At 38.1% G+C, this 18,615-nt stretch overlaps 1 protein-coding gene across 5 annotated transcripts in view; it reads left to right on the top strand.

Annotated features, from left to right (window-relative positions):
• Positions 1 to 18,615, top strand: part of Cdkal1 (CDK5 regulatory subunit associated protein 1 like 1) — a 523,909-nt gene that overhangs the window by 191,608 nt on the left and 313,686 nt on the right. The gene's annotated exons all lie outside the window — the stretch shown is intronic.

The following is an 18,615-nucleotide window of genomic DNA, read 5'->3' as shown; positions in this document are numbered from 1 at the left end:
TTAGGTAGCATGTGGGAATGAAGCTTGCAGAATTTTTGTGAAACTGATAAAAATTATTTTACCTGTTTGGTATTGAACATGGACTTTTCTTCAGGGAATCTGCCAGTTTGACAAATAAGACTAAAATACATCTCCTGACTGACCTTGAGTAGGCTGTCTTGGGCATAAATACTGCATGTGTGTGTCTGCTGGGGAAGTACTATGTCTCTGAGAGAAAAGTCAGAGCTCATGCATGCGCTGCTCCAGGCTTCACCCCTGTTTTTCCCTAGCTGATTGCTGTAATAGATGATTGCCATGTGTGCAACTGTCTCCCAGCACTGAGTTCTGCTGAGCCTTTGAACATGTGTTTGATCATAGGGCCCCTGGAATGGGAGCTTTGGGTGATTGCATTCCTGCTTTGCATACCCCACATCCCAGCTATAAGTATCTCAGCAGTGATTGGAATGGATGCCTATCACTGTTTTTATTTCTTTATTTTTTCATTGCCATGGAAGACTCACCATGCCAAAACAAAGATGAATAGAGTGTGGATCCCACTGTCAAATGTTTCTTATTTCCAAGGGAACTAAGGAAGCACAGATTCAGATAAGCAGAGGCAGAATCTGCTAAGATGTGTTAAACTTGGTGGGGCTAAAATATGTGTGGAAAAAGACTTAGAGTCACAATCTGTGAAATGTAGGTGTGACAGCATATATCTGATATACATACATATGTATGTTCATATATATATATGTATTAGGTGACACTTTATTTGTATGGTATTACTTGCATTTGTATTCAATTGTTATTCATAAATAGATACTCATATGAAAGCTGAGGGTCTCAAGTACTTTGAACTAGTAGTGTCATTGCTAAACCTTATTTGTTCTTCAAAGGTTCAGCCTTGGTTGGTTCAATGAATTTTTCTAAGAACCAAAGCTAAATAATTTCAAATAACTCTAGTGTATAGCAGTTGAATAACTCAGCAATGACAAAGTATTAACTGTGGTTTGCTTGTTTGTTTATTTTGCTGTTGCATAGACTGGCCTGCGACTAATGACCCCACTTATTGTGCTGTGATTACAGGTACTCACTGCCACACTTGGTATATTTTTTATTGTTGTCCCTTCCTTCCTTCCTTCCTTCCTTCCTTCCTTCCTTCCTTCCTTCCTTCCTTCCTTCCTTCCTTCCTTTAAAGTAAGATCAAGGGCAAAATTCAAAGTCTCTCATGGAGTAGAGCCCCCTTCATCTACTGCTTTGGAACACTAAATAAGTCAAAAAATTAGATTTTGTCAAAGGCTTTATCAACAATTTTTTTGTAATTTATAATTAAGAGACTAAAGTGACAGTTATGCATAGAACTTATATTACAGCAAAGTCATTCTGATAACAACGTTCACACTAGAATCATTCCCAAATGCTCACTGTCCTGCATGCCTCAAAACCCAAACCATGGCCTTGATTGTCTCCCAGATTCAAAGCAGATGCATGATTCTAGTGGCAACTGCACCTGTAACAGCCTCTTCTCAATCTCCATGCAAGAACAAAGACAATTTCCATATTTCAGAGTTCATTCAGGTGTGCAGGGGGAACTGTCTCCTCTCACAGAAGCAACACTAGAAACAATTAATCTACATTGTAAATGATGTCTTGAAGTTAGTGTGTGTGTGTTTTTATGGAGAGCAGAGTTCTGCAAGATCTGCTCACTGATGGATTTGCTCAACTAAGAGGCTTGTGGAATAAATGCTGCCAGTATTTATAGTTACCTATGTGCATGAAGACATTTTTAAAATAGGGAATAAGTAAAATCTCATCACATATTAGTACAACAGAAATATATCAACAATTGATTTTGATTTTAGAGGTATTATCTTCATAATTATTGAACATTATTATTTCATTAAGATGTTCATTTCTTCTTAATAATTGCATTATTATTTGTTATTATATTTTGAATTTTGACAAGAGGGCCCTTATTCTTTGAGGACTCATGCAATGTTCTTGATCCTGCCTTTTGACCTGGAAAGCCTGGTCTGAAATTAATTATTGTTTCTTTAGAGAAAACTAGCTGATGGGATATAGTAAGGTGTAGAGTATCGTTTTCGAGTATAGTTTCCAGTATGGTATAGTTTTGTCAGTCGCCTGGGCCCTGCTACGCTGTCTCAACCCCCAAATAACACACAGGACACTATATTAATTATAAAGCTGTTCGCTGTTTGCTTGTTTTTTTACTGGCTATCTCTGACTTAAGTATATAACCCATAATTGTTAATCTAAGTATTTCTCTTACCGGAGAAAAGGGTAAGAGTACTCTGGTGGTCTACATGGTGTCTCTCTCTGCCTCTCTTTCTCAAAATCCTACTTAACTCCTAGTCCCACCTATCTGGCTTCCCTATTAGGCAACAGTGCTTTATTCAACAACCAATAAGAGAGACAGATTTACAGAACGGCATTTCCCATCAGTAAGGTATCTGTGAAAGGGAGATAGCTATAGTTGTTGGCTGGATCAGTGTTGTAGAGCACTGTCCTCCAAGAATAACAGCTGTCATCTTCACCAAAAGAACTGCTATTTGTTAGGGACCATGGGATTGGATTTCCTCATATAATGAGACTTGGGAAGGGTGTTATACCTTCATCTGATGTTTCAGTTGCTCCTCCTTTTACTCTGTTAGTCTTTTGTATGTAAGTCTGACCATGTGTTCTTGGACAGTGCCCTATATAGCAACTGTGGACAGCTTTGTGAAGGAGAGATTCTGTCTACCCAGCTATGAGGCAGTCCTCATCCATATGGAGTGAGATGTTCTGGTTGGTATGGCCTCTTTGAGTCACCATGTTCTTGTAAATGAACCCTCACTTATTTATGCTACGTAAATACAGTAGACTCTTTGGTTCTGCAAGTCTGGCTTTGATGGAATCATACTCGGTTTGTTGATGATGCTCTGTAAGGAGCTCTGGGCAGTGGATCAGTGTTTATCCCTGGCATACAAATGGACTTTGTGTGTCCATAACACAAAGAGGGATGCTCTCTCAGCCTGGACTCTTAGGGGAGTACCTGGACCCTGCCCTGAGTGAAATGACAGACTCTGGATATTCCCTATGTGGAGGGACGTGGGATAGGGTGGGAGGCTGGGGGTAATGGTGGGGGAGTGCGGGAAGAGGGGAGGGAGAGGGAACTGGGATTGACATGTAAAATAAGCTATTTAAAATTAAAGTAATAAAAAAGAAGTATGTATTTCTATGTTTTCTGTTATTAAACATTTCTGAAATAGATGCCACTCCTTCACTAATTAGGTTTTTTGTTTTGTTTTGTTTTATACAGGGAGCAGCATGCCACTTTATTTTGTTGACTCTTTAATTCTCGCTACATATAAGTTGTACAAGTTGATGTTAAATCCAGAACTTTTTTGAAGGAGAAGAGCATTCATGCATTTTTGGCTCTGTAGATTTTGTTTGCAAAACCCACAGTGTTTATCAGAGGGAAAGCAAACACTCATTTACAGAATAGAGCATAATGAAATCTATGATCTTCTTGCCTGAGGACTCTTTCCAAAACAACTTCTAGACCAGCATTTCCCAACTGAAGAGTGTTCCATTGGAGCTCCCATCTGGGCCATCACTGAGGGCTCGGCCTTGTCTTCTTAATTCAGGCTGTTAGTCAGCACTCAGACCTTTCTTTCTTGTTTGTATCTTTTTAACCCTAGGCTCTTAAACAGTAAACAATGTTTTCTCATTTTTCTTAAAAGTTATCATACATTTTAGGGGTTGGGGATTCAAATTTGCCCAAAGAACTTCAGTTTTCTTAGTTCTTATAAATGATATTAAAGATTTTCTTCTTTCAAACATTCATTACTGTTGTGTATAGTTGAGTTTTTAGTGTTATCACTATATTGTACCAGTTGTTTAATAAGTCTAATTTTTTTTTACTTCCTTCTCTATGCTTTTCTGCCTTGAGGTTGGTTTATTTGTTGTTTTATTTTTGAGACAGGGTTTCTTTGTGTAGTCTTGGTTGTCCTAGAACTCTCTCTTTTGACTGGGTTGGCCTTGAACTCACAAAGATTTGCCAGCCTCTGCCATTCCAGTGAGGAATTAAAGATGTGAGCCACCATCACCGGCAAGTTTGTTCTGGTCTTACTTTACTGACTGGGCCATTCCCCATAGTGTGACCTGAAACCCTGGTCATTCAGTGTTTGCTGTGATGTTGTGAGTTTTGTGTAGTGGAGGAAGTTTGCTTCTGTTCTGATTTTGTTAAAATATTTAATCATGAATGGATACTCCATGTTATCAAATGCCTTCCCAGAAACTCTGTTAATGTGGTAAATTATTTGGGTATGTTGATGTTAAGCCACCATTGCTTTACTAATATAAACTATAGTTGGTGATGGTGTATATCATTTTATATATTTTGGGATTCAGTACATTAGTATGTGGCAAAGTTATTTTTTAGGAAGTCAGAGTTCACGGTCAGTAGAGGTCTGTAGTTACCTTGAATTCTAGAGTTATGTTTGTTTGTTTGTTTGTTGTTGTTGTTGTTTTTTTAAAATTTGAAACATCGGTTTACTCTTTAGGCCAGGCTAGATGAAATCACTAAGTAGCCCTGACATTTGAATATAGTTAATACTATTTCTTCTTCACCGGTAGCCATAAGCATATCTTGCTTGGTATTTTTTTTTTTTATCTCCAAGGGAATTTTCTTTCACTTCATTGTCTTCTCTGATTGCTGAAGAGTCTGTTCCCCCTCCCTTTACTCTGGGATTTTTGGTTGTATAAGGACTCTTGCTAATGTTCGTTTGTGTTTGTGTTTTTTTTTCCTCTTATTTTATGTGGCTAATTTACCCAGGTTGTCAGCTTATCCATTTTTTTCAGAGAGCTATCTTTAGTTTTAGAGATTTCATTTCAGATCATTTTATTGTCATGGAATTTTGTTCTTCCTCGATGTTCTCTTTTTCTTATTTCTTATGTTCAAAACTTAGCTTTTTTCATTTTAGACTTGTTTTCCACTAAAAGCATCCAAGGTGTATGTTTCCTTGTAAGCATTATTGTTGACATCTTGTGAATTTACATATAGTCCCATACCTTTATATTTTACAATTTAAGTTCCATTTATAATTTCATTGTTAGCCTTTGTAATGTTAGAAGCTTGTTTATTAGCAAGCGACTTTTCAGGAGCTCAGTTAATGTTTTCTCTCTCAATTCTCTATTGCTCAGAAACTATGTTTTCAACATATCTAAATTTTTGAGATGCTTGTTTTGTTCAGAATATAACGTGTCTTGGTGAATATTTCATGGTTCTCGACAGGAATTTCAATTAGATCAAATTGTTGGCAGAGTTGTTCTGGTTCTCTTTGACATTGCTCATTTTCTGCCTTTCTCTTCTCTAATTGAAAGCTGTCTGTGGAAGTTCTGAAGTGTAACGATGGCCTTTTCAGTGCATTCTTTTAATTCTAGTCAGATCTTTTTTATGTACTTTAGAGCTATAATTTTATATACTGCACGGGTAGGATTCTTATTATCTGTAGATAAATCGACTCATCTCCTTAAGAAGAGCCACTGTCAAATTCTGATAGTATCTGTAGCCCTAAAATCTACCTTCCTTATTGATAAAATCACACTAAACCTCTGTTGTATGGTGTCAGTTTGACATGTTCTTTCCTGTCATTTTACCTTAAACTATCTGGCCTTTAAATTTATGTTTTTGTTTTTGTGTTTACAGAATTGATACATTTTGATGTTGTTTTCTCCGGTCTAACTTTTTTTTTTTTTAGTTCTTTAATTGGTGTGTGTAGGTCCTATAAATTTCATATATATGAGATGTCTTCAGTTTTATTATCCTGTTGTGTCATGTTTTCTTTTTATGTATTTCTTGTTTTTGTTTCCATACTCAAATTGTATTAAACATGGATTGGCCTTTTTTTTTTCACCTTGTTCACATTGCCTTAGTAGATGCTGTGTGGTTTTTCAGGATTTATATGTAACCTACTATAATTGCTTGAGTTATGCTATGCCACTGCATACATACTTTAGGACTCTCCTGTCCCTTGACTTCTACTGCCTCATTTGTCAAATTTTTTTCTGTATTTTACACCTGTAAACTGGCCATATGGTCTATGTAATCCTTTCTTTAGACAGAAAGATACTCATTAAAAAGGTTTTTCCAGATGGACCACAGTCTTTCTTCTTAACTCCTATTCTTAATCAGTTCTGCTCTCCATTCCTGTCTGTAGGTTCCAGTCTCCATCTGGGTCACTGTCTCTGCAAGCCTTTAATATTCTTGTCTAGTCTGCTTCTGTCATCTAGTCCATTTTATCTTTTTCAGATCATAGTGATTTTCTTACTCTGAGTTTTAAATGATATTTTCAATTCATTTTAAACTTTTAATATTTTTCAATACTTACTATATCTTCAATATTTTTTTAGTACTTTGAGAGTTTTCCATATTATTTTCTACATCTTCTTGTTTCTTACCTGAGGCCATCTTCTTTTAATTTTCTTTAGTAAAAGTATAATGAGTTTTTAATTTTTTACTGAGTGCTGTTTACAGTTTTATCAGTGTTCATGGGCATTGTGTTTGTGGCATACCTTGTGATTTGTTGTGGTGTTTCTGTTGTAAACCTTAAGCTTTTTGGTCTCTGTGGGTTTAGACTTCCAGGTTTCAAGATGCTGGGTCATTTATGCAATGTCCTTCCAGCCACTTGCCTCTTTGGTAGCTGCTTAGTCCACTTCATGTCCCACAGCTCAGTTGCATTCTGTTACTCACTTTTTCATCTTTTCTCTGTATTTCATTAGGGATAATTTCTATTTTGGGCTTCAGGCTTACTCAGCCCATCTATTTTCTTTTTTATTATTCTATTTTTAACTGCCAAAAGTTTGACTGGGGTCTTTTCAAAACCATACACTTATATTTTTATATCAGTTAGGATTTTCATTGTGCTCATAGATTCCTCTATTACTTGGAACACATGGGGTATGTTTGGCTGTTTATGATCTTGTCTACTAATTTTATCATCTGTGTCATTTCTCATTCTGTTTTTACTGAGTTATTTTTCCCCTCATCATGGGTCATGTTTTCTTACTTCTTCTCATGTCTGGAAATTGGTTATTAATATCCAGATTGTAAATTATAAGTTGTTAGGTGTTGGATTATTTTTAGTCTCCCAAATATTTTTGGATTGTGTTCATGGTCCTAGTTTGGTTACTTGGAAACAATTGGTGTTTTCTGGGTTTTCTCTTAATTGATGTTAGCAGGTGAGACATAGCTTTCATTGGAAGTATAGCTTTCCTCAAAGCAAGTAAATATTTTTTAAGAGTCTGCTCAGTTTTTATGTAGTGGGACAGCTTTTTCTAACTGCAGATAAGGAATTGTTTGGTCTATTTCTAGGGCTTCCTTCCTTTGTTCCTGTCATGTGTATAGGGCAGTCAGTCCATAGTTCTTCCTGTAGTTCCCCACAGCACTTTGAAGCTCTCTCACCCTGTGTGTACCTGCCTGCACATTCTCCTGCACTTAGAATTGGTACCCAGTTCTTCTAGCAAAACTGCCCTCTCTCCTTGCGTATGTCATCTAAACCCACTGGGATGTGGAAAGTGTTTTCACAGAGCACACAGGCGAACCGAAAGGCTTAGCTCATTTATTTTTCTTCACTTCCCCATTGTTTGGCATCTGTTTATCTTTCCATCCATCCATCCATCCATCCATCCATCCATCCATCCATCCATCCATCTATCTATCTATCTATCTATCTATCTATCTATCTATCTGTTTGTGTCTGTCTGTGTATCTATCTATCTATCTATCTATCTATCTATCTATCTATCTATCTATCTTCCTACCTACCTGTCACCTACCTACCTACCTACCTACTATTTGTAGTTAAACATTTGAAACTGTCTTTGCATGTTTCCCATCATTATTAGTTATTGTGGAAGGACAGATTTCATATTTGTCAAGAGCCCAGATCTTTTTGCTAATGTTTTGCTTAGTATTTTGTATTTATTTTCAAAAGAATGGAAGTCTCCCTGCTTCCTTCCTTCCATCTAGAGGTTTCTTTTTCAGAATTTAGAATCTGACCAAAAACAAAAAAAAAGTTTCATGGTATTTTCTATTTAAGGAATTATTTAAATGTCTACTGTATCATTCAGTCTTTCACGGTTACATGGAAGAGATGTTAATAGTTTAACTATTTATCTTTTTGGATTTTTTATTTTTTTGGGATCAAATTTGGTAAATTGCATTATTCTACAAAATTATCCACTTTATCTAGATTTTCAAAATCATCTACAAAAAGTTGTGTAAGTTTCTTATTTAAAACAACTGTGTATTTGGTAGACATTCATTCCTTGCCCTTTCTATTTTTGCATGTTTTTATTTATGCCTTGCTTCCTGATTAACTTAACTCTGTACAACTTTTTTTTGTGGAGTCATCACTATTGACTTTTCTTCTGATTATGAAAGTAAACATGTTTATTGAAAAAAGATTTATAAAACTTGGAGAAAGCACAAACAGTAGAATAAAAATCAGCCACTCTTTCACCCAGATATAATTACTGTTCCCAGCTTGGTAACTCCTTATATGCTGGTCTGCATGCAACTACTTGTTACTTGTAACATACTGAGATCAGTTTTGTGAGCATGTATGTAGTCAGTCTCTTTGTTATCTCACTCTTATTCTTTGGGGGGTACACCTCCCAGCTTCCAAATAAATACATGGAGACTTATTCTTACTTATAAATGTCTGGCCTTAGCTTGGCTTATTTCTAGCCAGCTTTTCTTAACTCAAATTATCCTTTCTACTTTTTGCCTCTGGGCGTTTGCCTTTCTCTATTTTATGTACCTTTCTTAACTTCTTACTGTGTTGCTGGATGTGTGGCTTGTTGATTGACTTCTGGCATTCTCTCCTTCTTTTCTCGCTCCTCCCTCTTTTTCCTCACCTTCTATTTATTCTCTCTGCATGCCAGCCCTGCATGCCTAGGTTTCTTACCTAGACATTGACCATTCAGCTCCTTATTAGACTAATCAGTTGTTTTAGACAGGCAAAGTAACACAGCTTCACAGAGGTAAATGAATGCAAAATACGAGAATGCAACATATATTTGTATCAGTAAACAAATATTCCACTGCATAAACTAATGTAACACCTCATCAACTAATATTCCTTACCACATATACTTGTGCTAGTTTCCAATCATGGTTAAAACAAAGAACCTCAAACTGGATAGCTTAGAATTGAGTTTCCAAGGAGTTTAGAGTCTGGTAGCTCCAACTAAAAATGTAGGCAGTACTGTGCTTTCTTCAGTTTCTGGTGCAGAGTACCCCATTTTTCCCCTCAACTGATGAGTACTCCTCATTCCTGGCCTTGGATAATTAACTCTCTGTACCCATTGTCCTTGGCCTTTGGATGCATTAGCTCTTCATGCCCATCTTCATCGGCATTCCTTTTCTGTTTCTCTGTCCAAATTCCCCATTCTTCTTTTTTATCATACCAACCACAGTTTCCCCTCCTTCCTTTCCTCTCATTTCCTCCCCCAACTTCCTACCTTTCCCCACCTTCCCACCCATTCCTTCTCTATCTCCATTCAGAAGGAGTAAGGCCTCCCATTGTATTCAACAAAGCAACTCATAGTAAGTTCAGGCAGGGCCAAGCTCCTCCCTATTGCATCTAGGCTAGTGAGACATACCACCATAGGGAATAGATTCCAAAGAGCTAGTTCATGTATCAGGGACCCCACAAATAGACCAAGTTACGTAATTGTCACCCAAATCCCACATGCAGAGGATTAGGCCAGTCCCATGCCGGCTCCCTAGCTGCCCATCTAGAGTCTGTGAGTTCCCACAAGTTCAGGTCACCTGTCCTGTCATGATCTTGACTCCTCCTTGCTCATATAATCCCTCCTTCCTATTTTCAACTGTACTTCCAGAGCTGGGCCCAGTAATTGAATGAGGTTTTGTACATCTGCTTCCATTTGGACAATTAGGGTAGTCACCAATCTGATTACAGGAGAAGTCCAGTTCAGGCACCCTCTCTACTGGAAGTCTTAACTGGGATCTTCCTTGTGTGTTCCTGGGAATTTTCATGGAACCAGGTTTCTCTCTAACCCCATAATGGCCCCCTCTATCAAGATATCACTTTCATTATTCTCCCTCTCCATCCTGTCCCCAATTTGACCATCCCAATCCCTCAAGTTCCCATCACCCATTCCATCCCTTCTTCTTTCTCTCCACAGCATCCCAATTTACCCAGGAGATCTCATGTTTCCTCTTCCAAGGAGATCCTCATAGGGTCCTCCTTGTTACCTAGCTTCTCTGAGTCTGTGGTTTGTAGCCTGACCTGGAAAGACAAACACATTATATATTCACTGGTGAGTGGATATTAGAAAGCAAAGGATAACCAGGCTACAATCCAGATTTCCCATTCTTTTAAGAAAAGTAGTCATTGGATTAGGTCCTACTCTATTGCCCAATATCCTCACCCAAATTAGGTTTTATAAAAACACTGTTTATTCTAGTACAGTGTTATATTGCCACTACTTTGGTTTCTGTAAGTGAATTTTAGGGCAAAACCAGTACTACTGCTAGGTTGCATTAGCACTGGTCTATGTGAGTTTTTGATGTGATAGCATCCACCTGTACTTCTGGTTTACATCCACAAAGCACCATCCTAGAAAAGACACCAAAGCTTAGCAAATTACCTTACAATTCATAGATTCATCAGGTTTAGAACATCCTATGTTCTTTTGTTATCCTTGAATTTTTTGTATTATTTTTCACTGAGTAGAAGGAATGTAATTCTTTCCCAGCTCATACCAATAATCATAAAAGCAATCAATGAAATTGCATCAGAAAACTCTAAAACAAGATTATCTTGAGTCTTGTTTGCGTAGGTTCATTCAACAAGCCATTTCTGGTCCTTTTAGTAGTGTGTTCTTTCCGGTCTTCAAGTAAGCTGCCACGTTCTTAGTCATTTCTCTCATTTCTTGAGTGTGCCCACTCCCACCTCACCTACTTAGACAGGGTTTTTCTATCCCTGGATGTCTTGGAACTCACTCTATAGATCATGTTCACCTCAAACTAAGAAATCTGCCTGCCTGCCTGTACATTCCAAGTGCTGATGTTAAAGGCGTGTTCCACCACCACCCTGGTGAGCACACGTTTATCTGCAACTTTCAGTGCTAATTTTTCACGAGTCAATATCTGTTTTGTGTTATGGGGAATTAATTGTTGTGAGCATACCTTTGAATTTTCTCTAGCCTAGACAGAAGAGTGAGTGTGCAGACTGAGTGTAGGGATGGATTCAGTGAATAATACACTATGTATGATATGTTGACTGTGGACTCTTCTTTAATTCTGGAAACTTAATGAGGAATTATTATATCCATTTAATAAGTATTAAAATATAAAGCCAATATCAACCACTAGTTTTTGATAGTTCCTGGTATAGTTTGACTTAGAATTTAGATCATGAATTCCTTATTTTGCTTGTTGTATAAACATGTCCCTTTTGTTAATGTGGGTACTGATATCTTATAGTTTTAGGTTGCAGATACATATAAACATCCTTTACAAAGTCTTTTTGCCAATAACCAACTTCTAAAAATTGAAGTAGGAGTTTTCTCAGTTTTTATTACTTTTAATTCCATTCCCATTTATGTTCTCTCCTTTCATAGTAGTTTATAGTTTTAAATATTTGTCTGTTTTTGTCAGATTAAGGAATTACATTTTGTATTTTTTTATATCACTTTTGTATCATATTGTATTATAGAAGTTGAGGATGCTTAGATTTAAAAAATCCACAATTAGACTAGAGTGTTGACATATACCTGCAATCTAGCACTTAGAAGGCTAAAGTAGCAGGATTAAGAGTTTTAAGGCCAATGTAGACTACTTATCAAGTCCCAGCACTGTCTGGCCTTCCTCAGTGAGACTCTGTCCCCAGGTATTGGTACCATAGACATGAGTAGATGTTGTCGAGGTTGAGTGAAGTGCAGTGGACATGGATGTACACCCCAAAGGGAACACCAACTCACTGTTTGCACATTTTGTACAGTCAGGATGATGTGAACCAAGATAGCACAGATTCACCATCTGTTAATATGGATTTTTAAGTTTGGCTTCAATAAGTAAATTTTGATGTTGTTGTAGTGTGGCTGTTTTGAATATGTAGCCTTGGCTGAACTGATTGATCATCCTCCAGTCTCTGTTTCCCAAGTTTTGAGATGACATCGCACGTGTGTGTATGTGTGTGTGTGTGTGTGTGTGTGTGTGTGTGTGTGTGTGTGTTTGTGTTTGTGTAGCTTATGTGGTCCTGTGGCATGCTTTATGAAATAGAAGAATTTATACAAATTCATATGACTTAATTTTTATGAATATGTGTTGCTAGTATAGTGGGTTTGTATGTGTGTGCTTCCATGTGTGTGCACAGCCATGCACAAGAGTCTGCTGCTATGAAGACACACTCAGAAATTGTAGCCCAGGGCATAGTGAGAGAGGCTGTCTGTTCCTCCTGCCGTAGCACATTTTGCGTACTCATATGTTTAGGGTTTAGGCTGTATAAAATAGATACAAGATTTTAAAAATCTATTTTATACATTCCCTAGTTAATTTATGGTTTAAATTAGATGAAACATTTGATTGAACTAGAGTTACTTGTGTTCCACAGACTCCTTGTTTCATCTGTGTATTCAGGACAGCTTCTGAAAGTGCCATTTTATGGCTTTTCTCCATTTTCCCCAGCCCATGTAGCTCAAATACAGTATTGTATATTTTTAATTTAGTGGCTGTTATTTTATGTCCCCCCACTTTTTAAGTATCAATGTTTATCCAAATTATATATTGTAACCTCTATTAATGAATAGTTTCAGCATGATAGTATGTACCCTCTGGCATGTCCTAAAAACTCCACTGACTGAAACATACATTTTTCCATCTATAATACAGATGAGAGCTAGTGTATCCTTTAAACTCTACCTTTCTCCCCCATAACAGATGAGAGCTAGTGTATTTTCAAACACTCTCTTGTGTTTTGTTCTATAAATTTCTTTTGTGAATGTAACCATTTTCAGTTTTTAAAAGAAGTAGTGGAGTTATCCATTGCATTGGCATGTGTTTCCTTGTTTTCGTTCACTTGGGCTACTATTGCCTTGATGGCCAAACTGGTTCTCACCCTTGCACCACATCTCTGCAGCCAGCTTTTCTTTTTCAGTTATTCAGCTATAGGATGATCTAAAAATTATTACACACATCTATGTCGTATCATATTAAAAGTGTTTGTTAGTTATTGACGTATAGCAATATTCCTCCAAATGTGGCTACTCACAGCACATTTGTTTGGCTCTGTCCATGAGTCATATTTCAGGACTCTGTAATCTTCAGTGGTCTGCCATAAAGGTGTTTGCTGTAACTATCATATCATTTGAAGACTTTCCCATGTTTTGTGTTTCTTGGGGACATGCAGTTCTTTATAGGCTGTTGCATCAAAGTCCCTGGTCTCTTGTTGGCGCTCCACTGTAAGATACTTCTAGTTCTGTGCAGTGCTATCCCTACAACTTGACAGCTCGATCCTTCAAAGCCAGCAGAGGACTGTTTACTTACTGGGCAGAAGTTACAGATTCATGAAAGTGAGTTCTTATCACCTTTAAGTATTGGAGTGGTAAGAAGCGGGTTCCAGATCTTGCCTACACTGTAGGAAAGTGTTCACACATGGTATAGATTCTAGTAGGTGGGAGAGTGGAGGACATTGCACTCTATTAGGACAGGCCTATACACACAGGATGTCTAGAAGCAATGTCATGGCCCATGTAGTTCTTTTGATTAAATACTCACTAATGAAAAGGCGTGTTTGCGATAATTCAAAAAAGCATGCTATTCTGCCTCTTCTAGCCTGTGAGTTGTGGTTAATTGCTAAATCTGGTCAGATATACATTTAGATTTCTGCTGGCTTATGACTCTTGCTTCTCCCCATTATTCTTGTGAGTAGGCTGGAGAGAGCAGTTTCTCAAATTTGCCCTCCTAGTGGTGTCTGGAACTGCTGGTGACTTTCCATTATTAACCCTTTCTCTTATGTGTAGCTCTTCTGCTGAGTTTTCTAGCTTTTTCACTGTTCCTTTCTCGTCTCCTCTTGTGGAATCTTTACTCTTCAAATTTTTATAAATTGGTAACTTTTGTATTACCCACACATAGGTTAAATGCTCTATAAGTCCACATGGAACTAGTGATTTCAATGGCAAGGTGGACTTGCACTTGTTTATAAAGGTTGTCAAATTGAGTCCTGCTGTGTCTTGGGTTCTTAGTAAGACTGTGCCGAAAGCCACTTCTGCTCCAAGTATTATGGCTGCTGAGTGGAGTAAGATAGTTACTGACCTGAGAAGATGCATGTTGAAGTAGAGGTAGTAGTCAGATGTCTTTGTAGGATTTTGCTTTACTTTTTCTTTTGTGAGTAATAGCACCATGGATTTCTTTGTCTTTCTAACTACTGTCCTGAATATATGAAGCATGGCCTTGTTGCACTGGCAGTTCTGAGCATGGGTGCCTATCACTCAGTGACAGGCCTATTTACTTTAATACTGTTGCTGTGGCTGAAGAGGTGACTGAATTGTTTAGAGCACTTGCTGCTTCTCCCTGGATCCAATTCTCAGCATCCACATGATAGTTCATACCATCCTAATTCCAGTTCTAGAGGGCCTAACACTCTCTTCTAACCTTCATGGGTATTATCCATATACATGGTTAGCATACATATATGCAGGCAAAACATTCATACATATAAAACTGAATAAATATAAAAAGGTGTTGCTAATGATAGGACTACAATTAATGGACTACAGTGGCTCTGGTTTGTTAGTATTAATACTAGTTGGTTGTTAGTTGTGACTCAATAAAACCCTGATAAATTCTAACCTTGTTAAAGTCCCTTCCTAGTCCCCTGGCCCATTGCACTCTTATTTTCATGGCGGCTTTGTTGGGTCTTTTGCTTGGATGTGTGTGTCGGGGAGATGAATCTTTATACTACATTTTGGGAACATAAGCTTTCTTGTCTTTCCTAACAGATGGGACCTGAACTCGGTTTGAATGTGTTCTTGCCTTGGTCACTAATTTACAACCTTTCAAACAGACTCTGTGTTTGACTGACTGTATCAACTTCAACCAGGCTCTTTTGCCAGGAAAGTTGTGCTTCTAAATGGAAGTCTATACTCCATGCCCATGGACTTATCTTGCAAAGCCTAAGGCAGGAAGGGATGGCAACTAAATTCATGTTAATAAGGAAAAGCCCTTCTTCCTGAAGCCTGTGTGACAAAAAGCTTAGGATTTCACTCTTTAGATGTCATAGATCTTACTGGAATGCATTCTAAGATTTGACTCACAAAGTAGCTTTTTCTCTTTCTTTCCCAACTTGCCTTGTGAAACTTGCTGTTTTCAGGTGTTTTGAACTTCTGTGTAAGCTATAATGGTGTTGTATATTCCAGAGGTCAGGTTTAGAGTCATCACTTGTCATGTGCCTCTCCACCCTTTTATTTTTAGCCAGCACACGAGCGTCTGACATTCACGTGGTCTTTCCTGCTTGTGGGCTGCTGCCAGACCTAGTGTCTTGTTTTGAGAAGATAAATGTCTGGTGGATTTTGTTTTGCTGTGAGATGCATGAGTCATACTTAGCATGAACTCTGTCCTTCCTCCAGACCTCTAATTATTTTGGGTAGTCTACCTGCACCTCAACAACGTGCAGCTGATGTGTTGAAATGTCTCATCATGTGTCAGTTTGTGAAAGTTCTGATTAGATTAGTCACCTGCACTCTCGTGTCCTCTAAAGATGATATTCTTATTTCTTTGATATGCCAGAGACTAAGCCTGTTGGCTTCGTTTTTATAATTATATATTGATTGTGAAATTAGGGGAAAATTTTTTCTGTCTGTTTTAAGTCTGGCCCCAATCTCAAAATCCTGCCTCATCCTCTCAGTTAGCTGGGATTACATGTTCTCCCTTGCCTGACTCCTCACAAAAGATATTTAGAAATAGTCCTTGAGAATATTTAATTATTTTCTTAATGGTAACGAACACTATTAAAAATCTAGGCTTCACTCACATGTTTAACCCTCTAAGATGCACACAATTCTAGGATATTGGTTTACAGTTAAAAACAAAACAAAATAATATGGAGACCAGCAAGACAACTGAAATCTTGGATATTATGTTCCCATTAAAGAGCTTGTTAAGCATTATCAAAATTATCTTTATTTCTGATATGTCATGACATGTAGCGTGTGTAATGGTTGCAACTATGGCTAGTGGAGCCAGCCTGTCTGGTTCACCTACTTAACCAGCTGTGTAATGTTTGTGATATTTGTCAGATTATTTATGTTCTATGTCTGTTTCAACTTTGGAGAGAATGCCAGTGGCAGCCACTTCATGGGGTGATTTTCAGGATTAGCAGTGTATAAAAAGAGTCCGTAACAATGTCACCTCCATCACATGAGTGCTGTTTGCTACTGGTCTGTCATTGTCTATCCTTCATTGTATAGCCTTACAAAATTTTTATTTTGTTTTTGTTTATTTATGTGGTGCGTGCGTGCGTGCGTGCGTGTGCGTGTGTGTGTGTGTGTGTGTGTGTTTGTGTATGTATGTTTGAGGAGCCCAGAATAGGGCATCAGATTCTCTGAATCTGGAGTTGTAGGCAGTTGTGATCTTCTTTCTCAACTTTGGTGCTGGGAACCAAGGTCAAGTTCTCTGCAGGAGCAGTAAGAGCTCTTAACTGGTGAGCCATCTCTCCAGTCTCTCAGTCTAATCTCTCTTCTATTTGATGAGCCATCTCTCCAGTCTCCTAGTATAACCCCTTTTTAACTGGTGAGCTGTCTCTCCAGTCTCCTACTACAACCTCTCTTTTCAAGATACATGATGGGATTTGAATTTCAAAAAGTAAATGTTCCACGTAGAAGTCAGTTTTCTATAACACCAAAGAAATGAGGAATTAAAATAAAACACTCATTATCAAGGGCTCCTGTGCTTTATACTAATATATTAAACATTAAATGGTTGTCATAAGGTTACATGGTAGATTCAATAATATAGCTCCAGTGACAGGGCCTGTAACTCATTCAGCCATATAATTCTGGCCCAGCATGCATGAGGCCCTGGGTTTGATCCCATTTACATAACGCATATTCTTGTAATCCTAGCTCTGGAAAGGTAGATAGAGGAAGATTAGGAGCTCAGCATCCTGGAGGTGGAAAGAGTAAATGTTCAGAGTTCTGAGACAAAAGTCCTCACTTCATTTATGGAAACAATGAGTGATTTAGTGCAGAGCTTTTTGTGATGGGCAGTCTTTCTGGTCAACTGGGTGAGATTGAAATCTCAGAGGAGACCATTGTTTGTAGTTTTAACAGAGGAGGAAAGACCACTGTGAACGTGGAGGCATCATCCAATGGGCTGGGGTGGTGGCTGCATGGAATGGAGAAAGCGGGTGGCGTACCAGCATTCCCTTACTGCTTTCTGACTGGATGTAATGTGAACATCTGGTCCATGCTCCTTACCTCGCAGCTAGAACTGTTCTCTCCATCAGGCTTCTCTGCCATGATGAACCATACCCTCAAACAATGAATTCTTTTCCTTAAAAGCAAAAGTAAAGAAAAAAAGTTTTCTTTCGGTCAGCCTGAGCTGTATGAGATACTGTCTCAGAAAACAACACAAAATTTTTCTGCCTGCCTCACTCCCAGCAGTCGGGCATTCTGCAAACATTTCTAAGTTCCTGGTTGGAGACATAGACTAGGTATTTGGTAGTGCATTGTCACATCCCACCCAAAGTTAACTGGAGTCACCTCAGCTGTTCCCCAGATGCTGATGAACACCCACCCAGTTGTTTTCTTGTTTTTGTATTGGGAACGTTTCCTTGAATGCTTTCTTTGAGTATCAAAAGAAGCTTTGTCTGTGGTTGGAAAAAATGTCTCTAACCTGCCAACCAAACTTGAAATTGCATAAGAAAATGAGTGTTGATGCTGAGAAATGGTGTGTAGGCAACAGCCCTCTTATTCTGTGTGAAAACAGTGATGAAACACAAGCAGCACATGTGGACCTGCTCTTGCTTTATTTTTGTTTTGAAAGAACTTTTGGTAGAAAGAACCATTTCTGCTGCTTAATACACTTCTTTCTATTTAGGCATGGGATCTACTTGGCAGTCATTACAGGGACAACATAGAACTAATTCTGTACAAAGTTCCTTGTTCCTTTTTCTTTGTGTTGAAATTTAACAGCCATGTTTGACTTGTAGGTCATTGACAGTCTTTAGGTGACCAGTGAACTCCTGAGGTTGTCTGTAGAATTTTATTCTTTTTCCAGTTTTTATTATACAATGTTATTGACCTGTCATCTCTCTGTTTCTGTCTCTGTCTCTGTCTCTGTCTCTCTCTCTTCCTTCCCCTCCACCCATAAAACTACACACTTTGTTTTTCTTGGTTGTGCAACCTGGGAACACTCACCTCATTCTTAGTGTTTACTGTGAGACTCTCCCCACTATCTGGCTCCACAGTCTTTCTTTTCCCAACCTGAAATTGAGTTCATTGGACAACAGCATCCCTAACTCCCTCTTACCTTTATTCCTGGCAATCACTATCCACTTTTGTGTCTGAACTTTACTCTACCTGCCTTCTGTTTGAACTTACATC

This window comes from Mesocricetus auratus, unplaced genomic scaffold (assembly GCF_017639785.1).
Source record: "Mesocricetus auratus isolate SY011 unplaced genomic scaffold, BCM_Maur_2.0 Super-Scaffold_100013, whole genome shotgun sequence".
Classification (NCBI taxonomy): Eukaryota; Metazoa; Chordata; class Mammalia; order Rodentia; family Cricetidae; genus Mesocricetus; species Mesocricetus auratus.
Note: the sequence above shows the minus strand (reverse complement) of the source record. Positions and strands in the feature narration are given on the sequence as shown.